The 25,474-nt window shown below is 37.7% G+C and overlaps 1 protein-coding gene across 4 annotated transcripts in view; it reads right to left on the minus strand.

The window, feature by feature from the left end:
* The window catches only part of EPS8 (epidermal growth factor receptor pathway substrate 8), a 178,628-nt gene that overhangs the window by 98,169 nt on the left and 54,985 nt on the right, over positions 1-25,474 (minus strand). Inside the window, exon 1 of one of the 4 annotated variants that reach the window (XM_011224299.3) lies at positions 4,711-4,887. The exons of the other annotated variants lie outside the window; for them this stretch is intronic. The gene's annotated coding sequence lies outside the window, so the exon portion shown is untranslated. Of the gene's footprint in view, positions 1-4,710; positions 4,888-25,474 lie in introns of those variants that run through there. 4 annotated transcript variants of the gene reach the window in all.

Here is a 25,474-nt window from a genome sequence, read left to right on the forward strand (position 1 = left end):
GTTACAAACACAACACTCAAAAACTCTTGTCAGTGACACTTCATAAAAAAGAAAAGAACCTAGTAAAGATCACAACACAGTTTTACATGTTAAATGGTTAGAAAGTAAATAAAGACTACAATAAACCTGGTACCTGACATGGAAAAAGACCTGAAGTTTGCCTGCGGAGTTGGCTGTCCAAAGGGTTATAGCTTGTGAGTTATTGTGAAAGGGTAGGTAAACGGTTATCTGAAATTGGAGGGAAAATTATAAAACAAGATATAGGTGTTTGTGGCTCACAATGTGCAACGAAGTGAGGTAGCTGGAAGATGTCTGAGGTCTGTGCACATGCCTTGTGTATTCCTATGTGGCTCAGTTCAACTAGGTGGCACTTTCTGTGTTCACCTCCTATTTCTCAGACAAAATCACATATAACAAACATGAAATTTACGTTATCCTCAAATCGTTCTCCAGTACCAATAACGTTGGAATAAATTCCCATTTTCAAAACAAGCATTATAGCACAACTGACTGTATTCATTTCCAAACTACAAACTCGTGACAAATGTTCTCTGACTCAGAACTGTAGTCACGATCTACAAAGCCTGTGTTACTCTTTAGTTTCCTATCAGCCCAAAGTCTCTATCTAGAAAAAGTTGTTCTTTCTTTATCAGTATTGAGCCATTAAACATGATCTAAAACATTTCTTAACTGCAACTCTGATGTCTCTTCAGCTTTCCCTTCTGGGGACAGCCCAAATTCAGAGAGTCATGCCATAACCGCTTAGCTCCCTAACTGATCCCCTGTCCCCACATAGCCCTGTCCCCACATAGCCACTCCAACAGAGCAATAAAATGTCTGGTAGTCAATCATTCACTCTCATGGGGCGCCTGGGTGGCACAGCGGTTAAGCGTCTGCCTTCGGCTCAGGGCGTGATCCCGGCGTTATGGGATCGAGCCCCACATCGGGCTCCTCTGCTATGAGCCTGCTTCTTCCTCTCCCACTCCCCCTGCTTGTGTTCCCTCTCTCGCTGGCTGTCTCTGTCTCTGTCGAATAAATAAATAAAATCTTTAAAAAAAATAAAAATAAAAATAAATAATTCACTCTCATGTCATTCCATTTATTCAGTCACCAAATATTTATGAGCATCTACTGAATACAAGGAAAAATAGGAGAAATGTGACGAAACCAACTCTACCCATCCTAGTAAAAGAGTAAGAGACTTAACTCAGTGGATCATTTAAAGTCAGTCACTGTTATACAGGAGTTGTAAAGTATTGTAACATGTGTTGGGACGCCTGGGTGGTGCAGTTGGTTAAGTGTCCAACACTGGGTTTCTGCCCAGGTCATGATGATCTCAGGGTTGGGAGATCAAGCCCTGTATCAGGCTTCTGCCCAGGTCATGATGATCTCAGGGTTGGGAGATCAAGCCCTGTATCAGGCTCCACGCTCAGCAGGGGGTCTGCTTGAGATTCTCTCTCTCCCTCCCCCTCATGCTCTCTCTCTTTCTCAAATAAATAAAATCTTTAAAGAACATATTATAACATATGTAAAAATAACTAACACAAGATATAATATGAAGCACCTTAAGAAAATGCAGAAAAAAACAGATTACTTTCCATGTCGTTAGAAGGAACCAGCAGAAACTTAATGGGGGTGATTAGTAGACTTTAGGATGAGGTGAATTTTGATTATGAGGGAAAGACTTTCTAATTGCTGCATGAGTAAAGAAAAAGGCAAGAAATGTGAGATATATATAAAGCACGAAGATCAAGAAGAAGCTTAGGGCATAATATAAGTTACATAACAAACTTTGAATTTTATCTGATGCGAAATGGGAGAGCCACTGACAATTTTTAACCAGAAGAGTACAACATCAGTTATGAATGGGCAAAAGGGTGCCCAACTGGCCTTCACAAATCCACGCTTTGAATAAGTTAAGAGACTTCATTCAGAGTCTTTGGAATGCCAAGCAAGAGCAGCAGGAGGGCTTTCCCAACAACAATCCCCAGCTTTGTGTCCAAGATTGATATTCACAGCTCTACTTAATGGATCTTAACTGTGTCATTTGGTCTGGCAAATTACATAAAATAGTGGAATAAAAAGAAATGACCTGCAAAATCAGAGGGAAATATATTTTTAGAAACAATGAAGGAAAAAAAGAATATAAGGCAACCTAATAGCAATAATAATATTATCAGATATTTAAATCTGATCATTAGGATCATAAAATTAGGAAAGTTAAATAATATGGTTCTGAATTATATCTAAATATCTGACACAATATATTTTTATCCTTAAGAAACTGTATACCAGTGTTCCCCAAAGCAGAGCCTTCTTGGATAAATGTTCATATAAGGTCTAAGGTAAGCTTAAGAAACCCACACTCCATTTCAGATCAGATTTTACATTGCTAAATACAAAGAGATAGTATTTCACATATTGCTTTAAAATTTTAGAAAATATATTAAGAATTAAAACTACCACAAGTTTCTTCTAATCATATTCTTGAATCTACCTTTTTTCTTTTTTTTTTCTGAATCTAGTTCATATATTCTATACATAAGACAGAAGTGTCACAAATTTTAACTAAAATAATAAATACATTTTCATATAGCTGAAAAATCCAAAAAATGTTTCATTAAAAAAATTAAAAATACATATACAAACCTCAACTCTAAAATTTAAAAAAAAATAGATTTTTTTTTTTTTTTTTAAGAGAGGGAGAGATTGAGAGTTGAGAAAAGGTTTTGGGAAGGGAGAGAAGGAGAGGGAGAGAAAAAAATCTTAAACAGGCTCTAAGCCCAGCACATTGCTCAAGGAGGGGCTCAATCTCAGGATTTTGCAATCAGGACCTGAGCCGAAATTAGCAGTAGGACGCTTAACTAACTGAACCACCCAGACATCCCTAAAATAAAAAAGAATTCTTAAAGAATAATTAGTTTAATTAAATTAGAACTATCCTACAGTGAAAATGATCAAAAGATTATATGAAAATCTACTTTGTAAAAAAAAAAAAAAGAAAAAGAAAAAAAAGAATATCTACTTCAGTATATCATCTGCACAAAAAGTTTATACAATTCAAGTAAACTATTACTTAAAAATCTAAAATATAATAAGCTAATTTTTGTCTGCTTAAAACTCTGAGGCAGTACCTTGTGAATAAAAGAAACATTTCTCTGAAAAATAAACTGAAAAGGAAACTTCTCTACACAACTTATTTCAGAATTACATAGAAAATGAGTATAAACATCTTATCCTCTCCAAAGTCACTTTCTCTCATATATAATTTACTTAAACGGAAGCAAGTGTTTCCAAGCCTATCTGTAGAAACCAGAAACCACTTTTAAAACACCCCAGGTACAGTAGATGCAGGGATATCCTCTTTAAGGTAAGAACAGGTCAAAGGACAAAATACGTTACATACCATTCCCAGAGCATATATGAAATTTATACCAAACCTGACACTGGCACTTGCTTTAGAATTTGGCCTATAAAGCTGACGAAAGCTTTGCAACAAAGTTAAGAATAACTCAAGCCATAAACCTTCCAAGGAAACTCACCTATATATGCTACCAAACAACTATGTACATGATGCTTGTACGGGTAGTTAAAGTTTTTGGTGAAAATTGATAATGTCCCTTATGGTATAGTCTTAATACAGTAACAGACAATTAGAGGAAAATCAACATATCCAAGAATGTACTTCAAAAAGATCCATACAGGCATAACCATGGCTTCTGAACTCAAGAATGCATTACATTTCCCAGCACCAAAACAGAGATGTAACCCGTTATTTACTTTTGTTCTCCATCTAGTTTACTGTAATACAATATTAACTCTTGTTTTTAAATAGCATAAATCTCAACTTTGCACTTAATCACTAGTAACAGAACAAGGAAAAGACTCCTCCTGAATAAAATTAAATGTAACAAATCTCTAAGAGCTACAAAATTAGATCTCTATACAAGAATTATATATATTTCTCACTAAGCTCAAATTTTATATTTAAAACAACATAATTACATAATTGAATTTTTTGAAAGAGTTGTTCCTTAAAAATTTCCATTAATTGGCTCTTTAAATGTTTACAAGTTCCATTAATATACATGGGTTTAGGGGAAGGGAAAAAAAAAAAACTTTAAATACACATATTCACTACATTTTAGGTCCCAAGCAAAATGTTTACACAGAAATTTGGCAGTGTTAAGTCTGTGGACTCAAAGCCAATAACAACCTAAGAAAACTGAACTTAGTAATAAGCAAATTTTCGTAGTACAACTAACATTGTATAAACAATCCAAAGCAGTTAATATTTATAGGATAATCCCAGTATTTTGCATATCAGAATAACTTAAAAGTAATTTTAAGAAAACTTGATAGATTATGTCTGTTTCCCCAACTATTATTAGTCAACAGGTTTCTTCTTACCTACACTCTGGGGGGATGGAGAGGAATTATTCTCTTAAACACATGACCTAAGAGAAGGAAATCCTTTAAATCCCCAAGAGGTAGGAGGCAGGAGGCAGGACTCTAGAGGAACCTGAGGTACCAATTTCAACAAGTTCAGAATCCACTTGGAATACCAAATGGGAATTTATAATATTGTCAAAAGGCTAACTGGGGCTAAAAGTATTACTGCATGTTTCAAGGTCTACAAATACCCTCTGTAATAATTATGCCTTTGAGAGCCCTCCTTAGCAAAGTAAATATTCACAAACTCAAACTTACCTATCCACACAATCCAGGCAAGACTTCTCTAAGCGATCTTCCAGGCAACACTGAGAGGACATTCCTCTCAGTTTCCTCTTGGTGCCAAGTGACCTTCGGCATATCAACAGAAAGGGTGGGACTCTAAGATTCAGTTTCGGCATTGTACTGTAGTGAACAAAGTTTCTCCTTTGGTTTCTCTAGGGCGTTAACTAAGACTTCCTCTTCTTGTTAAGTAAGTAAACACAACCACTACTACATGTCCAACTCTTCCCTAAGGTGATAAAGTAACGCTTTAAATGGTTCAAATAATAATGGCTAACACTAATTGAGAACTTACTATGTGCTCCAAACTAACACTATACAGACAGACCCTATTATTATTCCCATTGTAAAGACATAAAATCTGAGGAATAGAGGTTAATAAGTAACTTGTAGGAACTCCAGGTACAGCAATATGGTTAAATGAGCTAATGAAGAAGACCTTCAACGAGAGAGGCATAGAAAAATGAAAAAGAGTATAACAAAATTTAAAAATAAATACACAGCTTTACTTACAATAAAGAAAATCCACTGGTACTAGTTGGTATGCACAAGGGCAAATATTGCCAGTTATGGCTTCCAGGAAGGATCACAGACGTCTCTTTAGCACTTAAGTCTAACAGAAACTGGTAAGGAGGAGATGCCCCCTCAAGTAAGGAGATCAGAAGAAAGTGCTCTCTCGGCGGAAGAGTTAGCCTAGATTTCTGGCCCTCCTTTTCCTCAATATGGGATACAACTCCCCAACTGTGCTCTGGTGGCCATGTAAGGGCAGAAGAAGAGATCTCAGGCACACAAGGTATAAATTTGGTGCTGAGGTCCTTTCATAAAACCAGAGCTATTTTCAAAAGGCTGCAATCACGTTAAAAAATGATGAGAACAGGACAAATCCACCCACTGTCTTAATAAGACTTCAAGGGAACTTGTCTCTGACAATCTGGATAAAAGTGCAGAGGAAATGCTACAACCAGAAATTAAAAGCCCTACGCCTGTGTCACAACAGTTCTGAAGTCTGAATTTGTATGAGAATCTTCAAGCTAAGAAATTAAGATAAAACTGGGGTCTGTGCTTATGATATCCCTGCAGTATCTGGAAGAAACAAACATGAAACTACTTTAGAGTAACACTCCATAAACAAGGCCACCTGGGATCTCTACAAGCTAGAAAAACCAAAACCAAAACACAATCCCCACTGAAGATGAGCCTATAATTTAGAAATTACAAAATATGTGAGAAAATGATTTCCTGTGATTGGGCATTAACTAGCATATCAAACAGAAAATTTAGCACATATTTTGTAATGTGAAGACAGAAAAACAAAGCATTATTATTAAGAAATGGAGGAAGAAAAAAAAGCTTATAAAGAATAGGAAACTGGAAAAAAGTAGGTTTTACAAAAACTATACAGAACTTATATGCAAAGATATACACACTCTCTGCATAGAACACCCAGAGTTTTCATCAAGTTTCTATAACTTAAAAAGAGAATAGTGTTAGTATAGATACAAAGAATTTTAAAAACTTACTTAGAAAAACAATAATCAATGCAGGAACTCAATCATATGGTAGGATCTATTCCACAGCAACTTCTCCTCTCTACTATTTCTCCCCTCTGCCCTTGCAACTCCTCATTGCTGGAATTCTGACCCATCCCCCAGGCCATTGTGAACCATCTCCAGCACCCTTGCAAAAAAGATGGAGTGGAAACTGTGATGTGCCACCCAGATCCCCTTTCAGGACTGAATGATTTATTCCCCTCTTGGACAGCTGCCAGCAGACAGCCCTCGGCTATCAGCTCTCTTTAGAACAGCCTTCGCTGAAGCTTCTCCTCACACAAGCTCTTGCTCCCTTCCCAGGGGGCAGCCCACATCCAAAGACTGGTTGACATGGGGAATATAAAGACTTGGCCCTCTCTCCCTGACTAGAGACAATGGTGAACAGCCACCCAGCTTCAGAACTCCCCGTTGGGTCAGATCTCCATTAAGAGGGCACAACAGGGGCGCCTGGTTGGCTCAGTCGGTTAAGTGCCTGCCTTCAGCTCAGGTCATGATCCCAGGGTCCTAGGACCCAGTCCCGTATCGGGCTCCCTGTTTAACGGGAAGCCTGCTTCTCCCTCTCACTCTCTGCTGGTCTCCCTGCTTGTGCTCTCTCTCTCTCTCTGTCAAACAAATAAATAAAATCTTAAAAAAAAGAAAAGAGAAAAAAAGACTGCACAATAGCCTAACTTCCCTTCTGCCCAATACTGGTTTCTCCCTTCCCTCCCACAGGGGTTGATCCAAAGAGCACTTTCTAAGAAACTTCCACACACTAATTTCCATCTCAGAGTTTGCATCCTGGGGACCCCAGACTGCAACAGAAGAGCATCATAAACAAAAAGGACAGGATATAGGGCAGCACTATTAAAGGAGTGAGAAGAGAAAAATAATAAAGCTTTGAAACCAATCAGGGGAACACCAGAAAGTGCTAATATCTCTTTGGTGAGATCAGTAGCACAAGGGAAAGCCTTTTTCTAAATAAATATTATAATCACAAAACTCCAACACAACATTTCAATTGTCTTGCTGAACTTGAAAGACAAAAGGGATCTTACAGGGTACACCCATTCCGACCCATCTTTTTAAAGGTATCATCTCTTAGGTTCATGGGTCTGCTAAATGCCAAAAATATTGCTGCCTAGACATAGGCCATTTATACTCCTAAGACAGTCATTTTCCTAATAATAAGTTAACTGGTACATTTAATTCCCAGCTGGAGAGGAAGGTTACCAGTAGAGATGTATGTATGCAATTTCCAGCTTCCTTCAATAGTCATGGGAAAATGTGCAGCAACCAAATCTATCACATTCCAAATATATAATATTTCTTATGGCTACTTCTGGTAAATGCCCTCCCTTAGAAGGGTGACGGACTCAACAAAACCCATGAGCCTTGTTTATATTTGTCCCATGGTCCAAGTACAGAATTTTGATATACCTTTTGGTTCTAAACCATCAGTAAAGCTGTTAATAATGGCTTTATAAAAGATTAATCTAGTTCAGACTGGTATATAATCATTATAAAGAATACTAATAAAAAACTGCATGGACTAAAACTACATTCACTCATATGCACACTCAGGATGCCAAAGACATGGGACTAATCTAAGCAAGGCTCACAGGTATTTGTCAATTGTGTCACCCTTCTATGATAGGGCAGTTTACCAGAAGCAGCCATGAGAAATACATTTGGAACACAGCAGATTTGTTTGCTGCAGGTTTCCCTGTAACTACTGAAGGAAGCTGGAAATTGTACACCCACACCTCTCTACTGGTAACCTTGCCCTACATTCCACACTTTGTAACCACAAATACAGAGGCAGACAAGATAAGCTGTACCAAAATGTATCAAGTAAGACCATTGGATTTGCAATGACAGGAAGTCATTAACATACGTTATTAAGGCAGGCAATGGATCAACAATGCCACAATATGTTCACCTTGAAAATACAGCAGAACTTCATTCTCAGTTCCTGTAAGTTCAATCACAGTTCCTCGTCTCTTTCATTACTTCCTCTCCTAAGAATCGCCATTTGCTTTGTCTTCTGTAAACCACCCCTTCTGCTCCTTCTGACTTTAAAACTCTTTTTTAATGAAGAAAGAAACTAATATGTTACTAATATAAGAATCCAAAAGAAGTTTGTTTTTTTTTTTTAAAGATTTTATTTATTTATTTATTTGACAGAGATAGAGACAGCCAGTGAGAGAGGGAACACAAGCAGGGGGAGTGGGAGAGGAAGAAGCAGGCTCATAGCAGAGGAGCCTGATGTGGGGCCCGATCCCACAACGCCGGGATCACGCCCTGAGCCGAAGGCAGACGCTTAACCGCTGTGCCACCCAGGCGCCCCCCAAAAGAAGTTTCTAAACTCTAAATTGCATATTGTCAAATCTCAATTACATACCAGTTAAGCTAGCTAAATTCATATGGGCAGAATGATCAACCAAATGCTTTAATAACTTACCTAGAGATGGAGTAGCAGTGCAATATAATTCATATTTGGGGAGAATCATGTAAAATGATTAATATATTACAGGCATACAAAAGAGCAAATATGCATGGCATGTGAATGAGACGAAGAACCAACTTGTTCATATGAAAAAAGACTGAATGAGTCACTATCATTTTGGAGTCACTGCTTGGATAGAATCTGGATTAAATGTGGAAAACAAAAAAAATATACAATGGACACTTCTTGGAATGAATAAATATAAACAGCAGGATCAAGAATATTCATTCTTATGTAAGTAATTTAGAAGAATGGTAGCATAATTAAATTTTCAAGTCTACAGATGGCTTGAGTCTCTTATAAATTAGGGAAATACTGATTTGAGAAAAATGAACTGCAAAATTATGTAACAGGGTAAATAAGGGCAAATGGTAGTTTCACCTTAAAGTGGCAAAGTTTAGGTATATACTCAGGGAAACACCACACAAATTCATTTGGTTATGGATTTTAAATGTCATTTTCAACCTAGGAATCACCATACAGGTCCGGTAAGTCACACTCTTATTTGGCAATTATATTCAAAAAAAAAAAAAAAAAAAAGAACTAATGGTGGAAAAAAAAGTGATTTCTCCTTTCTATTCGTGTCCTATAACCAAAGACAAGTAGTAAAGTGTAAAGATCTCAGTACTAAGAAACTAAAGGCTTATGTTTAATGCACCCAGTCTGCCCCTTAATAGCTCTGTACCCCTGGGCAAGTAACTGAACCTCTCTCAGCCTCCATTTCCTTACCTGTAAAAATGTGAGATCAATGAGACGAATTTGTAAGCTCTCATTCAGGTCTATTCTAGAATATTTACACAGTTCAAAGTTAAAAACAGAAAATCTATTTAATTAGATTTTGGCTAAAACAGTAAATGGTAGTTTGACGCTTTTCCACATAAAATGGTAAATTTTCAGAAAAAAATGAAATCGCCAAATAGTCAGGAAATCTAATGATAAATGAGGAAAAAGTATTAGTTGCTTATTAGGACATCTGTCAATTCACCTCACAAATTATGAAACATTTTTCATAGAACCTTCAATTTATGCTGTAAAATTCTGATTTAAATAAACTCTGCTAAATTTAGTACAGTAAGTATAAAGAATTTCTGGGAGGCCGGAAAAAATGGAAACTTGGCATATAGTACCAGTATTTCCTATCACTGGTAAGATTTCACTCAGAGCTTCCTCATTTCACCTGACTCAGAAGGTGCTAGCATTCCACATAACTGGCTCAGTCAATGCATATCAAAAGAACTGACAGGAGGTTCCTTGTAAAACACTGTTTTTTAAACACATCATCCCCCAAACCTGTGCTTTCCACAAAAAGTTAAACTCTAAAAAAAAGAGAGAAAAAAAAAAAAAACACATGGGACTACTTTAGTTTATTAAAATCATGGGGTGCTTCTGGATTCTTAAGTGTCATTTGGAAAGAAAAAGGCATTTCATATTCGACTACTGATCCTTTCCAGAGTATTTTTACCATAACTCTGTAATACAGTCAAGAAATTACCACATTAGCTAGATAGTAAGACTTAGCGTCTCCTAAGAACTATAATCATGTGCTACAGCACTGGGAAGAACGGAGCAGAGGAAGAAAGGGAGGGGGCAGGTCAGCAAATACAGAGCACGGACTGCAAATGCTCGTAAGGAGCTATCTTTTCAAAAAATCAGGAGAAATGTCCAAATTTAATTTCAAAGCATATACCTAGTGAAATACTGCCAAAAACCGTCATATATATACTTAGCAAGCTAACTGAGCAATCAGCCTTGAAAAATTAAATCAGGAGGCATTACGATAGACAGAATGAAATGCATGTTTTCAGAGCAGCAGTTTAGAAAAAGCTGTATAAATAGCTGTTACAATGACATAGCTTATGTCATCCTTCAAAAATAAAACCTGCAATTAAATTTGCACATCAAGTCATCCTTGAAGCTCATATGTTACCAATAAGTAGGGGTGGCAGAGGGCACGTAAATCAGACACAGTCATAGAAAGAGAAGCCATTACGGCAAAGCTTCAACGAGATCCGAAGCTATTGTCACAGTGATACACTGATACGAAATTTCCAGAGGCTATATCCATTTTAAAAGCGATTTAACTTCTTTGAATATCACTGGACTAGAGTTTGCACAAGCAGAAGAATATATAACTATACAGCCTTTGGCTGAGATGTTAAATACAATGAAAGTTAAGCCTGATTGGGCAAAATATTAAGAATTACTTTCAAGTTTATTTTCAGTGAATAAAATACTGATCCTCCAAACCAATTCTTAATCTTTGTTTAGTTTGAAGTTTTAAGCCCTTTCGATGACGATTCTAACACTAGTATCTAATTCCTTTGTATTCGGGACATGGGGTATGGAAAACAGATTCAATAAACTTATGTCACAGGTGAAATGTGATGGTCAAAAGAGCCATGGATTCAAAACCGAAGAGCTTAACTTTTCCCCCTGGCTCTACAATTTAGTCCCATGACCTTAAGCAAATCATTAATGTAGGCCATAGAATATAGCTGTAAACATCTCAGGTTCATATGCAAAACTAACACACATACCAGTGCTGTTACTTACAGCTGTATGACTTTGGCCAACTGACTCCGCTAAGTCTGTTTGCTTGTCTACAATATGAAAATAATAGTATCTTCTTCAGAGACACTGAATGAAATAATGCATGTAAAGAGCACAGCATAGTGTAAAAAGGTGGTTAAGTAATGAACAGTTAGCTTAAAAAACACCACTCCTTCTTTAAGTTTTCTTTACCTTTTAAGTAATCTACTTTGGATGTTGTCTCAGAATAACTGCCTGTACTTCATGTTGTCTTGATCAGGTCATTGATTACTTAAGAAAACTGAGTTTTCTCCATTTTAAAAGAATTTTGTTCACAAGTAGGTAATCCTCTGTATTTGCCTTTAAAATCTTTTTTTCACTTTGGTTAGATAATTAAGTATTATTTTATAGTCATCTGTGATCCTGTTTAGTCAACTATCCAAACCTTTTGGTAGTTTTGACAAAATTCCCAAAGTCTTTTCGAGATCAAATTGATGATTAAGTTTCCCAGAGGGCCCTTGGAAAATCTCAAAGGATTTGTCTCTCTTCTTATAGAAGAGAGATATTAATATAATTAGGTTTATTTGGTATGGTAGATTACATGAGAAAGATGTCAGGTAAGAAGTGTGATAAACATTCACCGGTTAAATGCTTATGGATACATCTTAGTAATATAGGTATTCCAGAAGTTGTACAAAGGTCACAGAAAATTGTCAATACTCTGTGAAGTTATTATCTTAAATTGTTGTATACCACAGAAATAACTAAGTTTTCTGTTCAAACTCTCACCAGAATTTTTTTTTTTAAGATTTTATTTATTTATTTGACAGAGATAGAGACAGCCAGCAAGAGAGGGAACACAAGCAGGGGGAGTGAGAGAGGAAGAAGCAGGCTCATAGTGGAGGAGCCTGATGTGGGGCTCGATCCCAGAACGCCGGGATCACGCCCTGAGCCGAAGGCAGACGTTTAACCGCTGTGCCACCCAGGCGCCCCCTCTCACCAGAATTTTAACCATGACTATTTCTAAGACTTCTGTCATCCACAGAGTTACTGAAAGTGTTTACAATCATCTACTATGAGAATGCTCCATGATGGAGTCACCTGAAAAACTCTAAGACTATGCCACTGGATTGGGTAAGAATTTCCAGAACTACTGAAGAAACCGATGGATCCATAAACCTGTTAACCAAAGATCAAGCAGAATAAGAATTAATTACAAGGGACTGAATGAACTGATGTGGGTGATTATAACTTTTACTTGAAGCAGCACTTTTGTTCTTTAATGTTGTATTTTTCAGATTTAAGGAAACCTTTTCCTCTTTTCTCATGAGCTATCTATAACTCAAAGCAATTTGGTAATTTATATTTTTGTAAACAGAATTGAAGCACTGATCTTTTCTCCCTACCTCATCCCTTCAGAATTTGAGAACTCTTAGTGAGTAGTCTTATTTTCATGGCAATATAATTATTTGAATAAGTTCAGTAAGAGTCTGTCCTCCTTGCAACAGGACACCATTGTAAACATTGGTTATATCAGAAAGATTTTGACTGGAGTGCCATATTTGAGATTGATATGCACAGAATCCGGTATGACTGGACAGCTTTAATGAACTAAGGTTGACTTTAAGGAGCCAATGCTTATAAATCTTCCCTTCTAAAAACTGCCTAGTAGCTTGCTTATAGGATCTCTGCCTGATTGGTAAGTAAGGAAGGTCACTTCCTAGCTGATCTAGGAACCTTAGGATATTCGGGGGACCTCAAGAAGAGAAGAATTTACCCACATCTGTTAGTGTTGCAGGCAAAATCTGACAGGGAGTCATTGGCTTGGTCTCCTAGCCTCAAGAGGCTTTCCAAAGTCCGATCTGAGATTCCTCATTAGAAGTTCCAGCAAAGATTACTTTAAAAAAAAAAAAAGCATATATGGCCAATCATTCTTCTTGCTGCACTGATATAAATAATCAGGCCAAATTAATGAAACGAGACTTATTTTGCAAACAAATCGGTCTTACTTAAATTATCTTTGATAGAAATGGGGGTGACTACAGACACAAAAATTAAGTTTCAATGGAAAACTAGAGCACACCCCCACAGGTATTAAATTCTAGTCCCCTTCACTGTCTTTAAGGTTTTGTTACCTACGTATCAAGTGCCAGATCCTGATTTCTTCTAGTCTCCTCCAATATCTAGCTACAATTCTCCAAACTAATGTTTCCAATTTTTCTCCCACCATTCTGACTTGGCATCACTAAAAATTAAAACTGCCTCTTTCCTAAAGCCCTGCAAGTTGAAGCTGGACAACTTGATATTGTCCACAGAGAGAGAAATCACCATAACAGCTCATGGTGGACAACCTTCATGCCTGTTGCTATGTGGGCCACTCAGAAAGTTCACCAGAGCACCGGATGATTACCACCAGAGACATTCCTACTACAAACCAGGAAAACCTGCCAGGTTACTACCATCTGCCCTCACCCCATCTAAAGATGCTCTGAGTCAAATACCTATAAATATTCTTGATGACTGACTGCCCTCTGGACTCAAAAACCATGTTTATGGTTTGTTCTAACCATTAACCATTAACCTTTTGCTTTTCTTTTGTCTCCATAGAAATGTCCAGGACGGAGAAACTGGTTCAATAGGCTATGGGATAATCCACTAAATCATTTTCTAGACCAAGAAAGTTCTTGAGAAGTTTCAGACAGGGGAGCAAACGACATGGTTCAGGACATACTACCCCTGAAATATGGCACCTGGCAAATTGAATATTTTAAGGTAAAGGGGTTTGAGAAAATGGCAAAAGTAGGACAGTCATTGAGACCTTCCCCGGCCCTTCTCTCCTGAAACAGGTCACAAAATCCTCATGTGAAAGATACCCTCCATTCACCAGGAAGAAAGGAATACCCTTATCTCTGAAGACAAACAGACACTGAGAAGAATCAGAGCGAACAGGCCTCGCTAAGTTTCCCCCAGTTTACTATACTTACTCCATACTCTTTGTTCTAGCATATTCCTCCATGACTGGCCACTCTTCATTCAACCTAGATAAAAATACTCAGGACTCCTTCATTTCTTTATGAAGGCTCCTCCCTCATGAAAAACATTTATTACATAAATCTGTATTCTTTTCTCCGATTAATCTCTGTCAGTTTAATTTGCAGGGCTAGCCAGAGACCCTAAGAGGATTGAGGTAAACTTTTTCCTCCCCTACCCTCCACAGATGCTATGCTTCACTCTCACCAAAACTGTATGTAGATCACTTATAAAAATCTATCCCAATTTGACAGAGAAATTTTTTTTTTAAAAATAAGTTTTTTAGCTTCTTCTTCTTTTTTTTTTTTTAAAAGATTTTATTTATTTATTCGACAGAGATAGAGACAGCCAGCGAGAGAGGGAACACAAGCAGGGGGAGTGGGAGAGGAAGAAGCAGGCTCATAGCGGAAGAGCCTGATGTGGGGCTCGATCCCAGAACGCCGGGATCATGCCCTGAGCCAAAGGCAGACGCTTAACCGCTGTGCCACCCAGGCGCCCCAGACAGAGAAATTTTTTAATATAATTCTTAGTTTAACAGTGATCCCTCATTAAAACGCTTTGCCCATAACTTCAAATTTTTCTTGCTGATTTTTCACCTTTTTCTTTTAGATCAACAGGATTCATTCTGTTAGTTGTCAGAATGGATTTTTTATTGTGTATATAAGGCATAAACATGCATAACATTTTTCTTCCAAACCAAAATAAACATATACCTTGCATGTATGTTGTCAGTGTCAAGTTCTAACTTAGAAAACATAATGTAGACCTATTCTATCTCTGTATCTTCATAAAAAAGGGGGGGGTAGATTAGGTCTTTCAGTACTCTCAATGATGTCAGACATTATTCCTTAAATTAACAACCACATTTGTGTTTCTTTTTATAAATCTGATACATGTGTCAATACTTCCTATGTATCTGCCTAGATTATTCTAATTACATTTATTTTTTAAAGATATATTTATTTATTTGAGAGAGAGAATTCATGGGGGGTGGAGAGCAGAGGGAGAGGGAAAGAGAGAATCTCGAACAGACTCCAGGACGAGTGTAGAGCCCGATTCCTCGATCCCAGGACCTTGAGATCAAGACCTGGACCAAAATGAAGAGTCACACACTTAACCAAATGCACCACCCAGGCGCCCCTATTCTAGTTACATATAATCCAAAACCAAAAGTGCCTGTTGGGTAACTCCCAAGTTAAGATCATTTTACACATTAGCCTAATGCCACCTTTTCCATCTTAAAGAGGGCACACCTTAATTTTTACTGCAAACGCAAACTTCCGTTTTTAAGATAACCAATACGTTAACTATGCTAGTATTAAAGCATCACTTCATTTATGTAAGGATGCCTGTTGTCATTCTTTATTTCGCATTGACTTTGAGTATTATAGTATTCATTCACATAACAGAAAAGTTCTATGGCTTCTTAATAAGAAAGCAAACTATAACCCATGAGTCAGTCAGTCCCTAAGGCTTATGAACTTTCAGAACTTGATGTCAAAATCTAATCCACAACTCAGACTCCCAGGATAAACTGTGCACTTTACATATAAGGTGCATTTCAAATACCACCAAAAAGTCTCCATTAACTGACTTCAACAGTAGGGAAGACTAAGATGCAGAAAGAACAAGAAAGCTTTTCTGACCGTTAGTAAATTTTGTCAAATTTTTTCTATATCTTTAAATATAGAAATTAATTCATATCGACTATGATACTATTTTAAAATTTGGCTGCTATGGTATAGTAAGTACATATTAAATTGTCACTTACATGGATTTTCAGTAGATTTTTACATAGTTCTTTTAGAAAGACACATACATATGCACAACCCCCAAAGGGATTCTCCTGGCATTGCTCCATTTTGCAAGGGGGCTTGTTTACAGACAACTTGGTATCTGCGAGTAACAGATACTGCTTTATTGTTAAAAATCTATCAATTCTCAAGGTTTCCCAGCCCCAAATTAAAATAGCATAAGATGCATTAAAACAATGAGTCTTCAATTTATATCATTTTGATTCATTTAACAACGAAAAAAATTCAGTATCAAAACAGAAGATCACCTACGTATTCTGTCAGGGAACATTAAAAATATCTACTTTGTTTAACCTCAAGAGCAAAAAGTATTCTGCATTCAATTAGGATATCACAGCCCAGGGATCCATGCCAATAAATTAAGATAAGTGAGCAGATCTACTTACCTGCTAGATCTCTAAACCAATTTGTATTCTTTTATGGAGACTGTCAGTAATTATAGCAGCAACATGCCTCATCTCTACCATTAACTTTGCACGAACTGAAATCACTCTCAGAGTGTGTGTGTATGCACACATTCAGTTTACATAGCACTTTCACTTGCACTATTCTTCTTAATTTTTGTACTTTTGTTACCTTATCAAAAATTATACAATGGGGTTACACTAGTGATTCTTAGTCATACGGTGCCTCAACCACTACTCGGTACTGACCCTGGACATCAGACCTGTAGAAATCTCATTACAACAGCCCTGATTCACCACCAAAGCACAGAGAGATGGAAGAGGGGGAAAAAATACAAATGAGGGGAAAAATATGAATTTTAAAAATTCATAAGCTCTGTCAACAGTATCTTAAACATTTGTTGGAAGCTCGTCTCATGCAGTATTGAAGGGGAAAGGAAAACTTTTCCTTTGTCCCCTCCCAGGTTCTTCGGTCTAATAATTAAATTGACATAAAACAGATTAACAGGAGAATAACAAAATTAATTCATAAGTATGGAAGCTCATAGAAATAAGAGTTTCAAAGAAGTAACTGGAGGTGCGCCTGGGTGGCTCAGTCGTTAAGCGTCTGCCTTTGGCTCAGGGCATGATCCCGGAGTTCTGGGATCGAGCCCCACATCAGGCTCCTCCACTGGAAGCCTGCTTCTCCCTCTCCCACTCCCCCTGCTTATGTTCCCTCTCTCACTGGCCATAGGTCTATCTCTGTCAAATGAATAAATAAAATCTTTAAAAAAAAAAAAAGTAACTGGAAACAGGCAGCTTTTATATCTTTTAGACAAAGAAAGAATGTATTTCTGAGGAAATGCTAAGACAAAGTGGTTTGGGCTTGGGGTAGGAAATTAGTAAAGAAGTAGTAACAAGGTTTGTTTATACAGCCTTCTCAGACTTGAATTCTCTCTCTTTGGCAATAAGGATGCTTTTTACCCTCCAGGTGCAGGGAGGGTACCCTTCACGTGGGGAATTTATTTCCTGCTTTCAGAGGGAGAGAAGAGAGTCAGTGTCCTTCTTGCATGGGCTATTTCTTAAGTGACTTTAATTCACAATACTCAATATACCAAAGCAGTATATTTTGGGGCAGCCTGCCCTGAACCCGTCAGTAGGCTGACTGGTTCGTTAAAAATATAGAATTTTCCCTTGAGGTTATACTAGAGATATAAATACACACACAAAATAGAGTTCGCCCTTTAGGTTAATCTGTATGACAGATCTACACACGCATGCTAAAAGCACACAAGTAACACAGGTATATGTATAAACACTGAACACAGCACAAATCTAATGAAATCATACTTTATGTATAAACAAAAGATCAGAAGACTTTAATATGATAGCCAGTGAGGAGCCAGTCGGTCATGAAAACTGAATAAATAGAAAGGTTTCAGGAAGCAAATTGCCACTTCTTTTCCAGTAAGGATAGAAAGGCTTTGTGGGGGAGTTTAATATCTGAAGATAATTCCACAACAAAAATTAAAGAGCCTGATAAAGCAAGGATTGTGTCTTTCACATGCAAGACAAGTTGAAAAAGAATACATGCAGAAAAACAGCAAGAAACAAGAGAGATCCTTGTCAAGGATCATAGAGTGATGGGCTTGGGGAGGGGACTAAGAATTTCATATTCACCTATAGGATGTAAAATTCAGTCCCTGTGGTTGGCAGGAAAAAACAGCTTAAAAACAAATCACCTGGAGAAGGCAGCAGGGCTCAGAATTCAAATATGTGCCAAAGTCCAGGAAAAGAACTAGAACAAAAGTTCTACAGTGATACGTGCCAGGTGGATTTATGAAAAACAGTCAAGAGGGAAGTGCCAGGTTTTGTCAAAAGCCTGTTTGTCTCTGGAGTGACAGCAATGAGTGAAGAGAAACGCATATGTATGTATATATGTACATATGCACACACAGGATGCTTTCTTGCTGGACACATTAGTGATACAGTAGGCATTCCTCCAAACAGTGAAATGGTAATAAGAGGCAGGTTTTGAAGTGACAGTGTAAAGCTTTATCTTTCAATTTATTTAATATAAGTTGGTGATTAATCATCCTGCCTCTCCTTGCCTCCTAAAAGAACAAATAAAGAAATAAAAACCTACTGAGTGCCTATTACGTAGTGTGCACTACATTAGGTATAAATGAAATCACACAGTCGTCCTAGGAGCAGAAATGACTGTCATTGTGTTAATGAGGTAGAAGTAAAAGAAAGAGAGAAAAAGCTCTTCAATTCAAAAGGAGAACCGCTTGATTACTGAGAGTTCCGGGTTAGAGAGGATATAACATGACCAGAACTAATTTAAACTTTGTTGCATATATGACTCCTCAGATTTAAATTATTAAATAAACAAGAAAGACTGTAATGCAGTAAGTGATATTGTTGTCAGGGTTTGAAATTTACTAACTCTCTTAGACCATCATTCCACTCGAGAAACCGTGTAGTTAAATCTGAATTATACACAAGTAACTTAGTCTTATTGTTTTAATCTCACAAGGACTGTGGCATCTGGGGTTCTCGCAGTTTTCCTGGCTGATTGACCTTCTAACCCCTAAAGTTGTACAGAGCTGGGTTTGCTATAGGAGCACAGACCCCAAGTAGGAAATTCTCGTTATATTCAGTTTGGCCATTTGGAAAACATTGTGTGCGTGTGTGTGTGTGTGTGTGTGTGTGTGTGTGTGTGTGTATGTGTATACAGATGTATCTATCTCCAAATCAACAAATCACTACCCCCAATTCATTGTTCTGCTTGTATTCACCCCTCCTCATTCTTGTGTTATATTTTAAACCTAATTGAAACACCTTAACGTTTCTTTTAATGTCTATAGAAACCTACGGGTTTCTGACAGCTGATTCCCTGCCACAGCTTATATAAATACAATAAAGCAAAATATATGCCACATATGCTATGGTGCCTCAGTAAAATTAAGAATGGATAAGCCTAGTTTCTTTATCATGATGTTTCTGTCGGTTTTCTTCTACCCCCCCCCATGATGCTTCGAAAAGTGATGAAAAGTTTACAACTGCATTACAGGATAATAATTCCCCACCAGCTCTGATTGCAATGGAAAAGTTTAAAACTGTGAAATGGGTAAACTCCTACTAGTTAGCATGAAAGGAAATAATCAACAGATTAAAAGCACTGATGTAGCTAATTCTTAGTAATGACAGGCTTTGCATTCTAACTACTTACTTTTTAGTGATGGAAATTTAACTGTTGCCCTAAGTGTGGGCAACTGGTAGTAAGAAAACACAGGTGACCCTAACCTGAAAGAATCATGCCAACCATAGAACTAAGCAGACTATTCATCCCCACAGTAATAACTCTTAAAACAGACACAGAAGCCAATTCATAGGTTCTATTTTCAAAGCAAAGCGTGATTTGGGGGTGTATATATGTATATAATTTATATAGTGTCTTGTGCCAAACAAATAACAGTCCAAGAGATGAAGCTTTGAGAAAGGACAGCAGTGGCCCTTTTAATAATATTGACTGCTAACGCATGGAAAGGTAATCTGTTCCTCAGGCAAAAAACCATAGAGGATGTTACAAAAACACAACAACAATAATCAGGAACATTCTCCTGGGTGCTGAGTCATTAATTGAACTTGAAAGGTCAGGCATTTCTCAGAACAGCATCATATCTACTTGAGGAAAGCATATACTTTCTGCGTGAAAATACAAGTCTGATATTCACGCTTTGTGACTTGAATACAAAAGAACATTACAAATCTAAGACTTTATACTTTTACTATTTTTTTTGTACCTACTTCCTTTCACTGTTCCCCGAAGCCCTGCTTTTGAGCCCTTGGCTTTGCAGGTGGCTCTTGTAAGGGAACTTGGGTTTGCCCACATTTGCAGATTTGTTAAGATTCCTCTGCCCCATATTTATTGGGCCTCTTACCAGACATAAAATGGATCCCAGGCTTATAGATTTGAGGTGGACCTGGAGATGTGCCTCCCAGATACCCCTTCAAGGAACGACTTATTGGGGCACGTGGGTGGCTCAGTGGGTTAAGCATCTGCCTTTGGCTCAGGTCATTGTCCCGCAGTCCTGAGCAGGGGATGGGGGGGGCCTGCTTCTCCCTCTGCTCTCCCCCCCAACCCCCACTCATGCTCACTCTCATTACTCACTCCCGCTCTCTTTCTCTCTCATAAATAAATAAAATCTTAAAAAAAAAAAAAAGGAATGATTTTTTTTTGCCCCAGCTGCTGGCAGTACAGTCAGCAGACAGCCTTGAGCAATCAGCCTTTTGAGGGACAGCCTCAGGGCAGCAAGCTACCCCGCTGAAGGTCACATCCTTCCCAGGGAGGCCCACAACAAATAAGTGATCAAGGTGGGGGTATGGATACTTCGCCATTTCAGTCCAATGCAGGACAACGTTCACAGGCCATTTTTGCTCCAAAACTCAGGGTGATGTCAGGAGTCTGTGTCATTGGTCCTACAATGTAACCTGGCTTCTCCCCCTGCCTACTCATGCCATATCTAAGATTTTAAATAAGCTTTACTGAAAACAGTCAAAGACATGATTTCCAGAAATGAAGCACAATATATTTTGGTATCAAGCTTTGGGAACAAAATATTTAAGCCAATAAAAATATGCTAAAAAACACAATTAAAAAAAATAAAAAGACAAGCCATGGCCTGGAATATTTATAAATCATCTTTCTTTTAACATTTCTTTCTTTCAAGGTAAGTGTACTGGTGACAAATTCCCAATGCAGTATTGTCCTTGTCTTGTTTCAGAGAATCTTTATGTCTCTTTCACTTTTGAGGGGTAATTTCAGGGATACAGAATTCTAGTTTGGTGGTTGGAGGTTTGGTTTTCCCATAACTTTAAATATTTCACTTTATATTCTCCTCGTGCCTACATGGTTTTTGAAGACAAGACCAGCGTAATTCCTCTATAAATGAGCTACTTTGTGTGCTGTTAGCCACTCTTAAGAATAAACGCACAGCCTTTCCCTCTAGCACTTGATTCCATATTGCCAGTTTAATTTAACCAATACATATTCCAAACACTGAGGTAGGTACTTGGAGATGATCTCAAAAATACAGATTCGATAAGATAAATTGGAACTAGGCTGTTCATGTCTACAGGGAGCTTAGTAACTCAGGGGCTTTAAGACAGAACATTCTGTTTAGTCAATGAAACTATGAAGTTTTTGAGGGCAGGGACTTTATCTTTATTGTGGCCTAATATCACTCAACCTTCTTTATATTTGCTTCCTGGGCTACTAAGGAGAATTACAAACTTGACAATCAGACATTCTATAAATCTCTATCGGTCTTAGTTGGTCTTTGACTGTTGGCCATCAACACTTTATACTTTTTTGGTTCCACAATATATTCCCCATAGTAACCATATTCTCAAGTTACAATACAGCATGCTCCTTTTCCATCACCCTTCCTCAGATAATAATTACACTTCCCATGTAACTAAAAAAATAGAGACAAACCACATGACCTCCTTATCCACATGTAAATAAGAAAAGGAAATCTTTTTTTAAGAAAATCTTTAATAGCACAAAAGATCTATTAGATGTTAAGTATTGTTTTAAAAAATGGATTCACAAATGACAAGCTTGCATATGACATTTCAATCTTCCATTTACTCATTTCAGAAATGCATCTCAGGCAGAAAGTTCAGTCAACAATATATCTTACAGTATCTTAAAGGCGTGTCTTTATATCATCTGGAAATAAATCATTTTTGGATAGAATAATCAAAATGTTCTGGGCAACTGTTATCCAAGTTTTTCAATGATTTAATCAAATTCCCTAAACAGAATCTTTGTCCTCTTGAAATATTTATTCTCTTTTCAAAATATTTTAAGGGTTAAATTCAGAATATAAAACTTTACGATAAACTCTTCATTTTAAATGTTTCACTCACTCAGGCTTTTTTCACCTCATGCGAACATCACACTAAAGATTCAAAGAGCTACAGTATTTTCCAAATAGAAACATCTTTTTTCTAGTATTTTTGCATAAAAAAAGATTTCATTGCATTCTATGTAAGCGTCAATGATTTCAATCATCCCCAAACGGACAGCAAGAAGTCACTTAATGTCCTGTTACCTAACCCCTTCAGCCTGTATGCTCATACTCTAAAATGAAAGACAGAAAATAAAGTATGCCAGTGTGTAGGCAAAAGGAAGCCAAATGATTAATCACTGTATATTTCTGTTCTTTAAAATCTGATTTTGGGGGCACCTGGGTGGCTCAGTCGGATAAGCATCTGCCTTCGGCTCAGGTCACGATCCTAGGGTCCTGGGATCAAGTCCCACATCAGGCTCCCTGCTCAGTGAGTAGTGTGCTTCTCCTTCTCCCTCTGTCCTCTCTCTCTCTCAAATAAAATCTTTAAAAAAAATAAAATAAAATCTGATTTTGTAGAATTTTTTCATCATATCCATCAAACAGAAATACACACTGAAAAGGTAAATGTTTTAAGTGCTTAATACTTTTTTGTGTGTTGTTTTTGCAAAGAAAAACAGTTTAAATAACTGCCTACTTCCAAGAGCAACTAAATCCGGTTAAACAGTGCATTTCAGAAAACTCTTAACACTAGTCGCAGAAACGGCTCAGTAATGACCAATTAACGCATCTCAGTAACTTCAGTCAGACATGCTGACCTATCTCTAAGCTTGGACTTTCTCATGTTAACGAAGATGACGAGTGTATCAAAGAATCCACAGTTATACACAACTTCAACAAGAGACCTGATTTGTCAACACCACATTCCATTACAAGCTCACCTATACATAATTCCCTTTGGGCTTTACATCATAATCACGACAATGACAACAACAAATTGAGGGAGGAGGATAAATCAGCAATGACAATAATTACCTAAGCACATATTTGTTCTCCATACCACACTGGCCTTTCTTTCTTTCTTTCTTTCTTTTTTTTTTTTTTAAGATTTATTTATAGACAGAGAAACAGCTTGAGGGGAGCAGAGGAAGAGGGAGAGAGAGAATTTCAATTAGACTCCCCACTGAGCACAAGGCCAGACGCAGGCCTCAATCTCACAACCCTGAGATCATAACCTGAGCCAAAATCTAGAGTCAGCGGCTTCACTGACTGAGCCACCCAGGCGCCACCATACTGGGCACTTTCTAGAAGTATGCTATCTCCTTTAATCCTAACAATTCTACAATGTCAGTAACACTATACCCATTTTACAACCATGAAGTGTGAGGCTCAAGCAGATGCATGCCCCAAATTTTACAAATGGTAGATGGTGAAGACTGTGAACAGACCCTCTCCTACAGCCTACACCCACCATCTAAAAAGAAAAGCAACTGGTAAAAGCCCTCTACAATTATGTTTCTTTAGACTGGTCAATTATTTTTGGGGGGAAACCAAAGAAATGACTTATAAGCGGAATGGAATAAGCCACTTGTTTACTAAGTAAGAAACAAAAATACAAGGGGCGCCTGGGTGGCACAGCGGTTAAGCGTCTGCCTTCGGCTCAGGGCATGATCCCGGCGTTCTGGGATCAAGCCCCCACATCAGGCTTCTCTGCTGGGAGCCTGCTTCTTCCTCTCCCACTTCCCCTGCTTGTGTTCCCTCTCTCTCTGGCTGTCTCTATCTCTGTCAAATAAATAAATAAAATCTTTAACAAAAAAAAAAAAAAAAGAAACAAAAATACAAAAGAATATGCCTTGCAATTGTATTAAGAGAACACAAAAGTAGTTGCTAGATGACTCAGCCAAACAATAAATTAGAGGTGAAAGTAGCAGCAGGAGAATTAAAGCTGTTGTGCTGGCACTGGAGATTAAAAGACAGGTCCCCGATTGCTGGGAAGGTCCTTGAACACCACCCCCTCAGTCACTCCACAAAGAACTGAGTAAGTCCACTGTGTGAGAAAAACATCACATTTTCTTCTGGACTAAGACACAGAGATAGCAGCAGCAACGTTTGACCAAAGATGACCATCATCTAGCTACAGGGTCATGACCACCACACAGAAGCCGTAACGCCTGAAGACAGAGTGCAGGAAGACAGGCAGCTTACTACCATTTTACCGATTTACCACTATCTTTCTCTCCTAAGATATGAGTAAATTACTATCGAAACATAGTTACTAGAAAGAAACATAGTAATCACATTTGCTAAATAGTATCCTGGCACCTTTGAAAAGCCTCAAGGTACAATTTGGGAGACCAGAACAAAAGATTATGTGTAAAAACCTAAGCCCAAAAAAGAGGTAAGACATGACATGTGCCGGGTGAGTTGAAGAAAAACAAGAGAAATAAAGGACGTTAAGAAGACAAATGAAACAAACAAAAACTGATGGAGTGAGAACAAATGCCCATTCAGTTTTACTCAGGCCTTGTACACTAAGGCATCCAGATGAATGGCTGAAACTCCAGGGAGGAGAAATTTCAGAACTAGATGTTTTTCCCACAGCAAGAAAGTAAAATACTGAATATAAAAGCATTGAAAAGATGTAACAGGTTTTCTTTTTTTTTTTTTTTTAAGATTTTATTTATTTATTTGTCAGAGAGAGAGAGCACAAGCAGGGGGAGTGGCAAGCAGGAGAAGAAGCAGATTCCCTGCTGAGCAAGGAGCCTGACACAGGACTCGATCCCAGGACCCGACAGATCATGACCTGAGCCGAAGGCAGACACTTAACCAACTGAGCCACCCAGGTGTCCCGATGTAACAGGTTTTCAATAGAAAATACATTTTTCGTAATCCACAGATTGATAATTCCTTCAAATACGTCCTCATATGTAAGTAAATGTTTAGTTCTAAAAATGCCAATACTTTCAGAGCCATGTAATTGGTTTGGCTTTCTTTCCTCTGCCACTTCTTCCTCCTAGTACTTTCCCCTCTTCTTTTGTGCTCACCAGTTCTCTCAGAAACAGTATATAAGATGGCACAGTCTTCCTAC

Source organism: Ailuropoda melanoleuca, chromosome 16 (assembly GCF_002007445.2).
Source record: "Ailuropoda melanoleuca isolate Jingjing chromosome 16, ASM200744v2, whole genome shotgun sequence".
NCBI classification, from domain to species: Eukaryota; Metazoa; Chordata; class Mammalia; order Carnivora; family Ursidae; genus Ailuropoda; species Ailuropoda melanoleuca.